We start from the raw sequence: 9,651 nt of genomic DNA, 5'->3' as shown, positions 1-9,651 counted from the left end.
CTCCACTTCTCCACCCAACTGCCAATTCTGTTCCCAATTTCCTCTGGCCGGAATTTTCAGCCAGCTATCCTGACTTCCCCTGCAATATCAAAGGGTAATAAATTCCCCTAGTTCTCTCCTGGAGGCATCTGCTCTTCCTAGAAGATGCTGGATGACAGATAAGCCATTTGAGAGCCAATACATCTTTTCAAACAAGTGGAAACATTATAATTGGTGAGAACATTTTTGTAACTTCTCTTGTGTTCATCCCAATATCAGGACTGGGAGTCAAATCCTAAATGGGACAGGAAAATGAAGGGACAATATGGTCTACTCTCAAATGCCTTGTATGAGTCAGTCCCCCACCCTTGGCTACCAAAAAAGGCCCACACTGTCTCTGTGTTTGAGGGTTCTGATGCCAAGATTAGTTGCATTTTTAAGCTCACTTACTGTCCACCTCTTTAAACCAAGCTGGGAAAACTGAACTGGCCAGAAAATTAATATAATTTGATAGAAATAGGGGCGCCTGGGTGGCTCACTGGGTTAAAGCCTCTGCCTTCGGCTCAGGTCATGATCTCAGAGTCCTGGGATCGAGCCCCGCATCGGGCTCTCTGCTCAACAGGGAGACTGCTTCCTCCTCTCTCTGTCTGCCTCTCTGCTTACCTGTGATCTCTGTCAAATAAATAAATAAAATCTTTAAAAAAATTTTTTGATTGAATTTATTCCTATCATAACCCTTTCAGATAGGACTAAATGCAGATTCTATGAGGCATAGATGAAGAGTCCTAGTTCCTGCTTAAAATGTAGGGAGAAGGAAGTAGACGATACTACCTAACTCACAGCCATGAGCACTCAAGTCCTAAGACCTTAGACATCACGCATAAAGGGCTCGTAGCTGGCCTATTCCACTGATAGTGTGGTCATCTCTCAAGTTCTAACCTACCCGCTTCCCAGGAAAGGCTATATCGAAAACCCAAAATGGGGGCACCTGGGTGGCTCAGTGGGTTAAAGCCTCTGCCTTTGGCTCGGGTCATGATCCCAGAGTCCTGGGATCGAGCCCCTCATTGGGCTCTCTGCTCAGCGGGGAGCCTGCTTCCTCCTCTCTCTCTGCCTGCCTCTCTGCCTACTTGTGATCTCTGTCTGTCAAATAAATAAAATTTTAAAAAAAATAATAATAAATAATTGTTTAAAAAAAAACTCTCACGTCTCTACCTCCTTTTATACTTTATTTTGGTGGTCCAATAATGCTTTACTGAAATCGTTTGCTTTACATTTCTTAACTAGCCGGAAGTTTCATGGCACCCCTGTTGGTGTCATCTATGACGTCATGAGGGTGGCAGCCAGCAACGCTGCAGCCCACAGAGAAGAACCATTAAAGAGATACTGGGGACTGCCCAGAGTTCTCCGGCTAAAGAGCAGTGCCATGTCTGTTGGGCAATGTTGGCAGTCTCATTGAAAGTGCTATTTCTACTGGACTGAATGTTTCCAGTTCTTGGTGCTTCCTTGAGGGCTTTGATAATCAGGGCAGAGGCAGAAGGTAGCACCTTAATCTGGATCTGTCTGTTCTGAATGCTGAGTTTCACCATAATCTTCAGATGCTTCCAATCACCAGTTGCTTTAGCGACGGTGCGACCCACCATTTTCAGAGAGAGAACCGGGGGTACCAATCTTTGGGGCTCGGACAGACACGGCACCCACTTCCCCACCTGTGCACCTCAGTTATGCCACTCTTATCTCCTCGGGGTCCAACTTAGGTGGCAGGGCGGAGGCAGCTGTTGGACGAACCTAGATTCAGGAAGACGTGTTCAATCCCACATGAAACTTATCACTCGTCACTAAACTTGTCCATGGATATGAGTCTGGACACAAGACTCAGAACATAAGCAGAATTGTGAGAGGAGACAAGGACATCCCTGCTCCAAACCTCTCCTTCTCAAGACTGTCATGATGCTGGCCAGTTTCCCCTCCTACCTATCCTAAATCCCCAACTTCAGAGTCAGCCCTGTGATTCAGGAAGGAAGGAATGAAATTTAAAAAAAAAAAAAAAAAAGGAAAAGAAGAACTTTCTCTAGGAAATTCTTGGTTAAATGAGTGAGTACATACTGCCAGGGAAGAGAAAGGTCACTCCGCACTACTCCTCCTCAGGATTCCACAATTAAAAGACTACCACATCTTGGGGCACCTGGGTGGCTCAGTCAGGTAAGCGTCTGCCTTCGGTTCAGGTCATGATTCCAGGGTCCTGGGATCAAGCCCCATGTCAGGCTCACTGCTCAACAGGAAGCCTGCTTCCCCCTCTCTCACTCCCCCTGCTTGTCTTCCCTCTCTTGCTGTTTCTCTCATCAAATAAATAAACAAAAACAAAATCTTAAAAAAAAAAAAAAAAAAAAAAAAAACGATGACCACATCTTAGTTTCACAAATTAGCTGGTTGTCATTTTAGGAAGGTACAGAGGCTGGTCTTGAGAATTAAAGAACCAAGCTGATGTTTCAAGGAGGATTAGGAAGTATGAAAGTATAACAAATATGTGGGTGAGATGGAAGATCCCACGCCCACACCCAAGGACATTGAACCTGGGAGTGCCAAAGGAGGAAAGGTCTATTTATCAAGTAAAAAGGGAGCAGCAGCAAGGTGGCATGGGAGCTCAGTGGGAGGAGAGGCACAAAAACAAACCACCTAGATCACCATTTAGCCCAAAGAACATTCTAGAAGTTGAACAGAATGAGTTTGAGCAACTCAGAACTCCAAACCAAAATGACCACTGGGACCAGGTCAGGTAGCAAAAGTCAGCAGCTCTAAGAGTGAATACCTGATAGATACTCAATGCGTATTTGCAAAATAAACTGAATGGAATCCTGGGCTCACCGTCCCTAGATCCTTGACTTAGAAACTCCATGGCGTTCACCCTTACTTCCTTTTGGTTAGTTACCTGTTACAGTCTAACAGCACCTAACAGTGCACCTGTTAAACTAACAGTGCAAGTTGTCCACGCGCCTCGTAGTTCTCAAAAGCAAAGACAAAAAACAGATAAAATATACATCAAAAAGCCAGAGAAATTTTTTTTTAATAGAAGTGTACATTTGTTCTAGGCACTGCTGGCTTCATTTTGCCTCTGAGATGTGACGAAGAAAACCAATAAAACCTGTCTTTCTCTAACACCTTTACATGAGTGAGGGTTTTTCGTTACTTCTCCCAGACTGTTTGCCATCAACGCCATTTCAAAACACAGAGGGGTACCACATCAGAGAACCCTTATATCACCACCCCTGCCTGAGAGAGGTAGGAGTGTGGAAAATAGAAAGAACCCGTCATTCACAGCTTCAAGCAGCTGGAATACCTTTGGGGCTCAAGGTGACCCAGGACGAAACTAACTCACCAAAGCCTTTCTTGATGATGCCTCTTGTTCCTCTATTTAAGGCAAGAGACAAAGCCCTGCATACCAATTCCCCCACGACTCACGGTGCCAGAGCAATTTCAACACAGAAACCCACTCAGCCCAGAGAGTAAGAAACAACTCGTGCACTCGCTCATGGCTGTTTGATTACAAGCTCAAGTGCTGCAACTTACAAAGCCTCTACCCGTTTGAAAGCTCAGAGTCCCATAGGCTGTGCGTGCCTTTGTTACTCAGCCTCCTAAAAGCCCTGAGACCGCCTCTTTAACTTCAACAGTGGGAGGAAAAGGGTGGGGAATTTTCACCCTGTGGTAGTTGCACCCCACCTCAAACGCTCCAGGAGAACTTGAAAAGTGACCTCTGCATACCGGGAATATTTTCGTGGAACGCGCATGCAGCTTGGTTGTGGACGCATTTAAAAACAGTAAGATGTAGGAGGGTAGTCCTTATATAAATGGTGTGCCATTAGCAGGATGAATAACAAAAGCGGAACTCCAAAATGACAGGGCTGGCTGACATTTCAGCAACAATTTTTCAGGAGTCTTTGTATTTTAGAGCAGTTTCAGGTTCACAGAAAAATTGTGGGAAGGGTAGACTTTCCATACAAGCTCTCAGCCCCTCCTCTCACCCTGCCCATAGTTTCCCCTTTTGTCAACATCTTGCATTAGTTCAGTACTTTTGCTACAATTCATAAGCCAATACTGATACACAATTAACCACAGTCCTATGGGTTCTGGCAAGTGTAGAAGGACATGTATCTACCATTATAGTATCATACAGAAATTTTCATGGCTCTCAACATGCCCTGTGTTCACCGCATTAATCCCTCCCACTCCTTCAGCTCTGGGCAAGTAGTCATCTTCTTAATGTCTCCACAGTTTCCCCTTTCCCACTACTCCTTGCACTTGGAATAATACAGTATAGAGCCCATGGAATAAGAGTTCACTTCTTGGGGTGCCTGGGTGGCTCAGTGGGTTAAGCCTGTGCCTTAGGCTTAGATCATGATCCCAGGGTCCTGGGATCAAGCCCCGCATTGGGCTCTCTGCTCCTCGGGGAGCCTGCTTCCCATCTCTCTCTCTCTCTCTCTCTGCCTACTTGTGATCTCTGTCTGTCAAATAAATAAATAAAATCTTTAAAAAAAAAAAAAAAGAGTTCACTTCTTTTATTACAAAGTAAAGTGCCATTTAATGGATGTACAACAGTTTAACCACTCACCTACTGCCGGGTATCTCGGTCGCTTCCGAGCTGTACCAGTTATGAATAAAACAGCTATAATTATAAATGGGCAGGTTATCGTGCACATGTAAGTTTTCAGCTCCTTTGGGTAACTAACAAGGAGTCTGATTATGGAATCTTACATTAAGGGTACATTTCGTTTTGTAACAAATTGCTGAACTGGAAGTAAAGTGGCTGTACCATTTCACATTTCCTCCAGCACTGAAGGAGAGTTCCACTTTCTACACATTCTCACCCAGCATAGAGTGTGGTCAGCATTCCAAATTTCAGCAATTCTAATAGGGGTATGCTAGTATCTTATTGTTTTAATTTACAACTCCCTGAATGTCATATTAAGTTCGGCATCTTTTCATTTGCTTCTTTGTCATGGGCACACCTTCTTTGGTGAGGTGTCTGAGCAGATCTTTTTCCCCATTTTTTAACTGGGTTGTTCTCTTATTGTTGAGTTTTAAGAGATTTGGGGATATAATAGATGTCGATCCTTTATCAGATATGTGTTTAGAAAAGATTTACTCTCAGTCTGTGCCTCTTTTCATTCTCCTACTAGTATTTTTTTAAGGTTTTATTTATTTGACAGAGAGACAGCAAGAGAGGGAACACAAGGAGGGGGAGTAGAAGGGAGAAGCAGGCTTCCCACAGATCAGGGAGCCTGACATGGGGCTCAATCCCAGGACCCTTGACTGAGCCACTAGGCAACCCCCCCAATAGTATCTTTAACAGAGCAAAAGTTTTCTATTTTAATAAAGTCTAACTTTTCAATTGTTTCTTCCATGAATCATGCTTTTGTTATTTTATCTAGAACATCATCATAAAACTGAAGGTCACCTAGATGGGCCCCTATGTTATCTTCTAGGTGTTTTCTATTTTTGCAATTTACATTGAAGTCTGTAATTCATTTTGAGGGGTTTTTTGGTGAAAGATGTAAAGTCTATGACTATATTTGTTTTTATTTTTCACATGTAGATATCCAGTTGTTCAAGCATCATTTATTGAAAAGACTATCATTCTGCACTGAATTGCCTTGATTAATTTCTCAAAGACCATTCCTGTAACATTCTGTCCTATTGATCTGTTTGTCTGTTCTGTCATTAATACCACACAGTCTTGAGGACTGAAGCTTTACTCTAAGTCTTGAAGTGGAGTAGTGTAAATTCTCCAACTTTGTTTTTATCCATATTGTGTTGGTTATTCTGGGTCTTTTGCCTTTCCATATAAACTTTAGAATTCCGTTATCTATATCCACAAAGTAACTTGCTGGTATTTTGCTGGTGACTGCCTTGAATCTCTCTATCAGTTAGAAAGACTGACCTCTTGACAGGATTGAGTCTACCTATCTATATACACGCATGAAATGGCTCTCCATTTATTTAAATCTTTGATTTTATTCATCCAAATTCTGTAAGTTTTCCACAAACAGATCTCCTCTATAATTTGTTCCATTTCTAACTAATGATTTCATTTTTGGCGCAAATGTAAAAGGCATCCTGTCTTAATTTTAAATTTCAATTGTTCATTGCTGGTATATAGGAAAGCAACTGAACTTTTGTATTAATCTTTCATCCAGCAACCATGCTATAACTGCTTATTACTTCCAGGAGTATTTTGGAATTTTTACAAAAATAATCAGGTCATCTACAAATGAAGACATGCATATTTCTTCCTGTTCAATATATATACCTTTTATTTCTTTTTTTTTTTTTTAACTTATTTAAGTAGCCAGGACTTCCAATACAATGTTGAAAGGAGTGGTAAGCAGGGCATCTTTGTGTTAATCCTAATTATAGAAAGAAAGCATCTAGTTTCTCAACTTTAAGTACAATGTTAGCTGTAGACATTGTAGATGACCTTTATCACATTGCACAAGTTCTCCTCTCTTCCTAGAGTTTGCTGAGAATTTTTACCATAAATGGATGTTGGATTCGGTAACTGATTCTTTCTACATTACAGATATGATAACATGATTTTTCTCCTTTAGCCTACTGATACAATGGATTACATTGTCAGTAACAAGTTTGAAACCTAATGTCCCATAATACTGCCATATCCATAAAAACACAATATATCGTTAGAATGGAATATTAGGCAGATATGAATCAGGTTTTCAAAAATATTTCATAACCCGAGAAAAGGCTAACATAATAAAAATGGAAAGAGCAGGCAGATGCCCAGAAAACCCTAAATCACAAAGAAGATGGCAAAGAGACAAAAGCACCAGACCCACTAGCTCAGAATTCATCCATTCCCAAAGCTGAGCAGAGCTCAGCTGAGTAAATGCTGCCTACCATCTTGACCACCATCAAGTTTAGTCAGGAAATGAGGAAAAAATTAATATAAAATTCCAGCAATAAGACATAAACAAATGACTGGAGTTAAGGACTTTTCAGCAACTTGCTTTTTGCTCATAGACCAGATAACTAGAACTATCTGCATTATTGATGTAGCATGAGCATGGGGATTTTATTACTTACACTTAAAGATGTCTCTTTTTGGTAATGACCAACATGTTTGTTTTTTTAAAGATTGGTTTTTCTCGGTACGTTTTTAAAGATTTTAAGACTGTTTCCTATCTGCTCAAGTTGAAATCTTTAAGAACCTCATTTTTAATTTGTAATATAAAAGCTTACAACTTGATTTAAGAAAGAGAAAAAGAAAGAGAAAAAAAGGTCAACAGGGGTACCTGGGTTGCTCAGTGAGTTGAGAGTCTCCCTCCGGCTCAGGTCATGGTCCCAGGGTCCTGGGATCGAGCCCCATATCAGGCTCCTTGCTCAGTGGGGAACCTGCTTCTCCCTCTCCCTCTGCCCCTCTCCCTGCTGTTCTCCCTTTCTCTGTCAAATAAATAAAATCTTTAAAAAAATAAATAAAAATTTAAAAATAAATTTATAAAGATCAACAAATACTAAGCATGTATTCATAAAGGTCTTAAATCATTAAAAAAAAAAAACTGAAAGACTGGGGCACCTGGGTGGCTCAGTGGGTTAAAGCCTCTGCCTTTGGCTCAGGTCATGATCCCAGGGTCCTGGGATCGAGCCCCGCAACAGGCTCTCTGCTGAGCAGGGAGCCTACTTCCTCCAGCCTTTTTGCCTGCTTGTGATCTCTGTCAAATAAATAAATAAAATCTTTAAAAAAAAAACTGAAAGACTGCTGTACAATCCCTTGGATGTGTATACCATACACACACACTGCTCTGTAAATCATATACATACACACATTTACATCAACAAAAAAACCCACAAAAATTTTAAAACATGGCACTTAGACTAAAAAAAGGATAATTGTTTACAGTATAAGAGATAAAACAAGGGCGCCTGGGTGGCTCAGTGGGTTAAGCCGCTGCCATCGGCTCAGGTCATGATCTCAGGGTCCTGGGATCGAGTCCCGCATCGGGCTCTCTGCTCAGCAAGAAGCCTGCTTCCCTCTCTCTCTCTGCCTGCCTCTCCGTCTACTTGTGATCTCTCTCTGTCAAATAAATAAATAAAATCTTTAAAAAAAAAAAAAAAGAGATAAAACAAGAAGGAAGAACATCATTTTGCTCAAGCTCAGCTGAGGATATATAGGTGTATTGGGGGACCCAAATATTCAGCTGTTTGGTGAATGTCCATGAATGACCATGAAAGCAAAGAGTATTGATTTCAGGGTTACAGTAATTTTTCAGAGGCAGAGAAATTTGCAAATATGAAATCCATTAATAATAATGATCAACTTTGGGACGCCTGGGTGGCTCAGTTGGTTGGACAACTGCCTTCGGCCCAGGTCATGATCCCGGAGTCCCAGGATCGAGTCCCGCATTGGGCTCCCTGCTCCACGGGGAGTCTCCTTCTCTCTCTGCCCTTCTCCTCACTCATGCTCTCTCTCACTGTCTCTCTCTCAAATAAATAAATAAAATCTTTAAAAAAAAAATTAAAAAAAAAAATAATGATCAACTTTATATATAGATACAGATATATCTACATATGTATATATATGTATATATAGGACGATGGTTACATACTGTATAATACTGAAAGGATATGGATTTAATTGATAATAATGTTCATTCCAGGGGATTTTAATTTGCATTTCTTGTACTTTTCTCTATTTTTCAATTTTTATGTGAAAAGGGATTCACTGCAAACTACAATGGTGATAAATTTTCTAACCCTAAATGTTATTGAAGAATGGTTTATTATAAGACATCCATAAAACTAAAACTATGCATTTTTAATGATTATATTTAGGAAGAATTATTGATAATATAAAAAATGCTTACGACATAATGTTAAATGAGAAAGTATAATCTCTGGGGCACCTGGCTGGCTCGGTACGTGGAACATGTGACTCTTGATTTTGGGGTTGTGAGTTCGAGCCCCATGCTGGGAATAGAGATTACTTAGAAATAAAATCTTTAAAAAGAACAAGTATAATCTCAAACTATATATACAGTAGGATCTTATCTCTATGAAGAAACGGTTTTCAGGAGATAGGTCAAAAAGTTAGCAATATTTCTCTCTGGTGGGTTGGAATTATGAACATTTCTGCATTTTCTAAACCCTTCAACCAAGTACCATAAAGTCCTCTTACAAATAGAAGGAAGTTTAGTGTGTCTAGTAACTAATTAAAACCTCAGAGATCTAAGTCATTTTTTCCAGATATAAGATGACCTCATAAATTCAAAATCCCTTCCCAGGGAAGATGTCCAGATTTGGGGATATTTTAGATTTCATGTTCTCTGTGTTTCTGATATTTCGATAATGAACAGGGAGTGCTTCCATGATAAACCAAAAAAAAAAAAAAAAAAAAAAGTACTGGGGAGTGTTACTTAGGATGTTAACATTAGTGGTATCTGGGTAGTTCAGTAGGTTAAGCGTCTGCCTTCGGCTCAGGTCATGATCTCAGGGTCCTGGGATTGAGCCCCGGATGAGGCTCCCTGCTTAGCGGGGAGTCTGCCTCTTCTTCTCCCTCTGCCCCTCCCCCTGCTTGTGTACTCTCTCACACATAAATAAATAAAATCTTTTAAAAATGTTAGCATTATGCAGATGAGCATTTAATGTGAACTAATACATATAGCCATT

The 9,651-nt window shown here is 40.6% G+C and overlaps 1 pseudogene; it reads right to left on the bottom strand.

Moving 5' to 3' along the window:
* Nucleotides 1-1,255: 1,255 nt before the first annotated feature.
* LOC125091441 (60S ribosomal protein L12-like) overlaps nucleotides 1,256-9,651 on the bottom strand; it is a 97,872-nt pseudogene continuing 89,476 nt past the window's right edge.

Source organism: Lutra lutra, chromosome X (genome assembly GCF_902655055.1).
Source record: "Lutra lutra chromosome X, mLutLut1.2, whole genome shotgun sequence".
Classification (NCBI taxonomy): domain Eukaryota; kingdom Metazoa; phylum Chordata; class Mammalia; order Carnivora; family Mustelidae; genus Lutra; species Lutra lutra.
Note: the sequence above shows the minus strand (reverse complement) of the source record. Positions and strands in the feature narration are given on the sequence as shown.